This window comes from Nicotiana sylvestris, chromosome 2 (genome assembly GCF_000393655.2).
Source record: "Nicotiana sylvestris chromosome 2, ASM39365v2, whole genome shotgun sequence".
NCBI lineage: Eukaryota > Viridiplantae > Streptophyta > Magnoliopsida > Solanales > Solanaceae > Nicotiana > Nicotiana sylvestris.
In genome coordinates, this window is record NC_091058.1 from 104,723,116 (window position 1) to 104,730,379 (window position 7,264).

At 35.6% G+C, this 7,264-nt stretch overlaps 1 long non-coding RNA gene across 27 annotated transcripts; it reads left to right on the plus strand.

The window, feature by feature from the left end:
* The first annotated feature begins 721 nt into the window (after positions 1-721).
* LOC104219379 (uncharacterized) lies at positions 722-6,945 on the plus strand. 27 transcript variants are annotated; one of them, XR_709261.2, is made up of 8 exons: positions 725-1,868; positions 2,525-2,573; positions 2,641-3,478; positions 3,637-5,069; positions 5,208-5,338; positions 5,525-5,638; positions 5,725-5,775; positions 5,850-6,377. It is a non-coding gene; the product is annotated as an uncharacterized lncRNA (long non-coding RNA). The 27 variants fall into 27 exon arrangements; XR_011405433.1 differs by lacking the exon at positions 2,525-2,573 and having other exon boundaries at positions 725-1,321; positions 1,756-1,868; XR_011405431.1 differs by having other exon boundaries at positions 722-839; positions 940-3,478.
* The last annotated feature ends 319 nt before the right edge of the window (positions 6,946-7,264 follow it).

The following is a 7,264-nucleotide window of genomic DNA, read 5'->3' on the forward strand; positions in this document are numbered from 1 at the left end:
CATCACTGTAGAGATTGAGGAAGGAGTTGGCCCTTCTGATATTCCTTTAGATGCAAGGCAAGTCTTCTACTAATATGGAGACAGTGTGTGATAGATGTAGAGATGAAATTATTGAGAAATATTATAATGTGTGAGTGACTTTACTTATTATTTCATGGTAGATTATCAATATATAGTAATTTATGAAATAGACTTCTAATTCATACTAAATGATGTATTTTGATTATTCAAATCATCATGTAACAATAAGTAATTATACTAGATAATAATATATGATTTGATATAACTATATCTGTAAAATTGATTTAAATCTTTAATATGTTTGTTTACTTTATGTTTTATATTTTAATTAAATAAAATAAAAAATATTAAAAGTCTCTTACTATAAATATTTGAGTTTATTTTTCTATTTAAAACAATTATAAGACCTTGGTCTCATTTTTTTTGGTAATTTGACACTCAAAAGTACTTTTAGAAGATTTGCCAAACACAATTTGTTTACCAAATATTGCAAAAAGTACTTCTAAAATGAATTGGCCAAACACAAACTATAAAAAATATTTTTTAAAATAATCAGATTTTAGCGACTTTGCCAAATGGGCTCTAAAAAATTTATTCTTAAAATCCGAGGTCCACCAAATAAATTAGGACAAATGAAGCACTATTATTTTTAAATTATCCCAAATCCCAAAATTAAAAAAAGAAAATAACAAAAGCCGAGGCAGTCGGCACATAAAAAACCGTATTCTGCCCCAAGTTGGAGTGCTTTCTTTCTCGGTTAAATATTAGCAGCAGAATTATACATACATATATGGCGCTTGCTGACAGAAATTTTCCCGGTTAACATTCTCTTCCTTTTAACTAGTTGAATTGTGATAATGAAAGCTCGTTCCTTTTGTGTTTTATTGCAAATTTTTTGTTCCCTTTTCCTTTTGTTAGGACGAATAATTTTGCCGTTGCTTACATTGGGTGGAATTGCTCTTTGGATGAATTATTACGGGTTTTTGGATAAAAAACCGAGAAGTAAAGTTCTATTCTGGTCAAGACCAGGTCGATTAATCAAAAAGTATTTGGTACCTGATCACGTAGAAAAAGAGAAAGCTTTAGCAGAGATATGTGCAAAATCTGTTTTTATTTTTTATTTTTGATGTTGTCTTATGAAAACAAATTGGCAAAACTATAAAATAAAGTCATGGTAATCTCCAGGGGAAAAAAAAATCTTTGAATCTAGTTACTCATGGAGTTTTTTTGAGAGGCCAGCCCGGTGCACGAAACATTCCGCGTTCACGCACGCAGGGTACGAGAAGTGCCGCACCTCAAGGTATGTGATGTAGGCAGCCTACCCTTTTGCAAGCTTCGACCTAGGAAACAACTTTAATGTTGCTCCACGGCTCCCTTTCTTTTTTAAAAGTGATTAAGATAAATTGACAATGTCGTTTTTTTTGGAGTACTGAATTAGATTATCCTCTTCATGTTTGAAGCTAATTCAGAAAACAAAAACAAATATTAAACCCAAATTTGGCAAAAAATTAAAGAGTAGAGGTTCTAATTGAGGAGCCAAAAGCATGTTAATATGCACGAGTCCACATTTTGCTACATAACTTGGGTCCGATAATCAAATATACTAGTAGTTATTTTTATCCTCATAAGCGTGGGAAGGGCATCTTTTTAGTAGTTTTTTTTTTTGTTGGGATAATGTAACTTTTTATAAATTTTCTCTTCAAAAATCCGTGTTTCCACCTGTAATGCAATTAGGTTCATGATGCAAAGGAGGATTACTTCAGCCAGCTACCAGATGATGTTTTGTCTTCCATTCTTGCACATTTGATAGTAATAGATGCTGCTAGGACGAGCATTTTATCTAGAAGGTGAAAATATCTCTTTGCCTCTATACCTACATTACAATTCAGATGCCTTGACATGTTTGGGATTAACCCTCACAACCATACATGTTGCCCTTACTATCAGTAAAATTTCATGAATGGTGTAAATCAGTTATTACAACTTTATTCGGGTCGTAAAGTGACTCATGTTAAGATGACTTTTTGCTTTGGGAGACAGTTTTCTAGTGAATTTGACCAATGGACGCATTCTATTTCAAGATTAGGTGTTGAAAGACTATATCTTTCTTTTGATTGTGGCATTATTCCAATTCTCTATGTTCACATAAACTGGAGTCGCCAATAAGGGAGAGGTAGATGCCTAGCATGCTATATTGACTATTCTATGAAGTGACCAGATGTTTCTGAATTCTGCTGCTTGTGAAGATCTAAGTCTAAGCTTCCCTGATGCAGTTGGAAGACTGTAAAAGGCAACAGGCACAGCTAATTGATTGTTGTATCATGTCTTATTAATATTTCTAGTTTTATGGCCATATTAACTCCAATCTTTTCCTCTGTCGCATCTACTAAAATGACCATTGCTTTCTCTTATTTCTCATTAAATTCCAACAGATAGATGATGGAGTTTTACTTTGGTTTTAGATCAATTAAATTAACCAGTACGTGGGTACGTACTTGTGCAGTTTTCTTCAGCAACGCCTGCTCTTGTTTTCTTTCTTATAAGTGGCAGAGGTAAGTTCTGCTTAGCAAGAAGAGACTTTGTTGGTTCACATTTTTATATAATATCCCTTATCCACAGAAAAGAAGCAGTAATCCACGAGGGTAGATTCGAATCAACAGTCTCCTTATGTAATACTAGTACATATATAGTCGTGCACAAAGCAAAAGGGAGAAAAGAAAAACCAAAGGATGCAGGGGGTGGAGCATAAGAAAAGAAAAAGAAGACGTCTTTCTCAAACACAGATCCCAACGGAATGCAGGAAGGATGCCCGACATTACTTGCTGTATCCTATTCTTTTCGTTTTTTAGTTTAAAGGGACTCCCTTTGTTCTCCTTGGTAATCTTTGCAGTGTGATACACACACACACACACACACACTCTCACACACACAGAGCCCATTCAGTTGTTTTTTACTTTGTTTTTAGATTTATGTCTAGAAAACAAAAATAGAAAATAAGTTTCAAATGGAGGGAGCAAAAGAAAGGGTGGAGTATGATTAGTTTATTTGTCTCCCAATGATTGACTTGCCGCCTTGCTCCAAGAGAAACATGCTCTGAATCTCTTTATAAGTGTCAGGATTTTTTCAATCCAATAGCAACGAAAATGAAGTCTTCTGAGTAATGATGACAATAGCGGCAACACTAACAGCAACATCCACTGGCTTGGTTATTCATTCTCCCCTCACATAAACAGCTTAGAGGGTCCTCCTCCTCATCACCATCACACTCAACCTGGCTCAAGCAATGTTCCAAGTTCAGTCTGCATTAGATTTTGTCCAACTCATCTCAACTATCCAGGCATATACTATAATACTGAAGGTGACGATGCAGCCTTTTTCTCTTCATTTTCTGTGATGCCTCTCAATGATGGTTCATTATGCATTGTGAAAGCATTCAACAGGTCAGAACAACCAAAAGGTTATTTTCATCTCAAAACTTGTCCTGTCTTTAAATGGGGTCTTTTTTCTGTTTTATGCTTTGGGATTCTTGCTTATTTTATGAATATCCTTGTGACTTTAGTTTGAAGGCATGGTAAGTTTCAACACCTAAACTGGAGGATTTCTTTGGTGATGCAGCAATGGGGATCCATCACTATGAAGGTTGTAGCGGATGAGGTATGGTTCACAGCTTAGACAACAAGATTTACTATAATCAACACCAAGAAAGGGTTTGGAGGTTTAATGATGGCAGCAACAGACTATGGAAGCAGCTTGTTAGAAGTCAAATGTGGAAGGAAGGATTATTGGCTCCTTGTGCAATTCAGTCTTCTTCTATGGGAGGAGTTTGGAGTACCATTAGCAATCTAAAGGGTGAATATAGTCAGCTTGTTAAGCTGATATTTGGGAATGGCAATAATATTTTATTCTGGTATGATGTATGGATGGGAAATTAGAGCTTCAGATCAAGATTTCCCGTTTTATATAGTTGCTCCACAAACAAAAAAGGAAATTTAGCAGATTTGTACTCAAATAATAGCTGGTAACTGATGTTTTGGAGAGGCCTCAAATGACTTGGAAATAGATGAACATGCTCAATTGCTGCAGTTGCTGGACAGTGTTAGTTTGTAGGATAATAAGAGATTCATTTATCTGGGCAGCAAGTGGTGATGGAAAATTCACTGTCAACAGATATACACTGTATTGGAAAAGCAACAGAGGATGCATGATTCAAATTGGCCATGGAAACTGGAAAGCAATTTGGAAATCTAAAGCACCTGTAAAGTAGATTGTTTTGGGTGGGTGGCGGCAAAGAAACCTTGTATATGGACAATATGGTTGGCAACATATTTCCAGGATTAAAAATGATGTTTGATAAATCTGTATTTCTGGTGCAAAAGAAGTGTTATGGAAATTTGGAACAGTTATATGAATCTTCTAGTGGAGTTAAGTGATGTAGGAGATCAGTTTTGTGTTAGTTGCTGGCCTATTATATTTATACCATCTTGGTACCTTTTTTATTTAAAAAATTTTACCTTACCAAAAAAAAATATTAACCAACACCAAGAAAATGAGACCACCAACAGCCAAGATTTCTCGAACCTTGTTCAAGAAACCTCTAGGCAGTAACAACAAAAACAACACTACCCTGATTTCTCAGCATATCAATCTACTGATCAGGGGAAAACAGAGTGCAATCCTCAGGTCCCAACAATGCCAGTTGATGAAATGTCTGGAATTAATAACTGGGTGTCAAGAAACTATCAAAATCTAAAAGGGCATGTATTAGAGCAGAATATGATAGGCTGCATGACTGATAATAGTGGAGAATCTGGGTCTAGTGGTGCAATAACATACGGAGATTTTATATCACTTAGCTTATCAATGAGCCCTAGCTCTCAATCAAGTTGTGTCAGTGGAATGCAGCAAATATCTCCAACTGTCGCGGATAGTATTGCCATGGAAACAAAGAAAAGAGGGCTTGAGAAGGTGGATTATCAAAAGCAAATTGTTCATAGGAAATCCATTGATACTTTTGGCCAAAGAACCTCATAGTATCGAGGCGTCACTAGGTTAGATCTTCCCCTTTATCCTATTTTGTTTTCTTTAATTCCGATGACCTTTATTCTGTAATACTTAAGTGGTTATATGTTTTTTCATAATAAAAGGTAGACACCATGATCTTGTTAGTTATATTTCTTTTGAATTAGGCATAGATGGACTGGTAGATACGAAGCTCATCTATGGGACAACAGTTGTAAGAAAGAATGGCAGAGCAGGAAAGGAAGGCAATGTTAGTGTCAAACATTTTTTTTAATGGATTTGCTTTTTACAACTTCTGGTGAGTTGTTTCTCTGAACTGGTACAAACTTGCTTCTCTTTTCTCCTCCTTCATGATTATTGTTGGGGATGCATGTCGGTTTTTTCAGTCTATCTAGGTAAATCTTAATTTAAATTTCTGTATACGTTGTATATTCTGTGAAATGATTGAGCCGTGACTGTATATGTCTATCTTGTTGTTAACCAGATGATCATAAATATCATAAATCTAGGTGGGTATGACGTGGAAGAAAAAGCTGCAAGATCATATGATTTGGCAGCACTGAAGTACTAGGGACTCTCAACACACATAAATTTCCCGGTATGCAGTAGTATATAAAGATTATTTATCAACTGTATTTTGTTTGTTTATGCTGTCATATAATTTTTTTAAAACCTCTAACGCAGTAGGAAAATGAAAAACATGACACGACAAGAATATGTAGCTCAATTAAGAAGGTAGGCTTGTTGCTGCTTCAATTCCCGCACTTAATTAGTACTCGTATTCATTTGATTTGTCCAAATTTTTGCAGGAAGAGTAGTAATTTTTCAAGAGGAGCTTCAATGTATCGAGGGGTGACAAGGTTTGATACTCACTACAATTCAGTAGGCAACTTTAGCATTGGAAATGAAGTTCTGTTGTTACTAAAATTGAAAATCGCCCTTGTTGATCTTCGCTTTAGCAGACACCATCAGTACGAAAGATGGAAAGCTCGGATCGGCCGAGTGGCTGGGAACAAGTACCTTTATTTGGGGAGATTTACTGAGTGAATTTGACTACTAGCTCTGTGATTCCTTTTCTCATACGAGATAATGTAATTTTATTGTGTAAAGTGTGCGCTTAGATTCAACTTAAAACTCTTAATAAGGATTGTTCAGTATTATAAAGGCATAATTTTTTTTAAATCTTTTCTGTTAGTAAAAAATGGCAAGTCTTAAAGTTTGTAGTAAGGCTGATCACGAGCCAACAAGAGCATGTAGAGAACTTTATGTCAGCAAGGCTGGCTTTTACTCATGAGGCTGTCTTTTATAATGGGAATCATTCACTTTGTACTGCCTAATCTAAGTCTAAATATGGTTCTCTCTCTTTCTGCTGTTTTTCCTCCCTTATCTTTGTCTTGTTATACACTTTCCCCTGTATGAGAACTGCCCCTGCATATACTTGGCTGACTTTTCAGTGGAGCTGCGTTTCAATCTCATTGGATCAAGGATTTAACTTATACACGACACAAATTTCTTTTTATACGATCATGTGTTTTATACTATTGTGACTTGTTACCTACCTTATTTTCAAGTTACTAATTTGACTTTTTAAGAACGGTTGTTTCTAGTGTCATTTAGGTGATGTGGTAGTCCCTTTTACACTATAAAAGTTAAACTCTTGGATCAATTCTGTAGGTACCTAAGAAGAAGCTGCAGAGGCCTATGACATTGCTGCAATTAAATTTTGAGGCATACTTTGACATTGATACGTACGATGTGGAGCATATAATGGCTTGTAACAGTGTAGTAGTCAAAAGACACAGAAACAAGAAAAGTAATCTTTCATTCAAAAAGGTAGGAAGGAGGAGAGTAGATTGCCCATAGCACTATAACAACGGATAGCAGTTTGCAATTCATATACCAAATGTACACCAATTATTTCAAACCTTCAATTGTCGAGAGAATCTATTGAATCTACTCTTAGAACTTCACTTCAAACGCAATTTAGCCAATTTAGCTAATGAATGAAGTAATGGACTTAGAGCACCATCCAATTATATAGTGGAACCATACTTAACCCACGTATGAAATGCTAAGCTAGTTATGAAGATGTCTGTCGTTAGGAAAAATATTCCTATGCCAGCATGATTGACTTGGGCGACGGGTGCTTTAACCTCCTTCGTCTTTCTTGGAAGGACATAAAGGTTGTCATGTTGTAGCGCAAAGATCTTCAATTGGAGCAGTA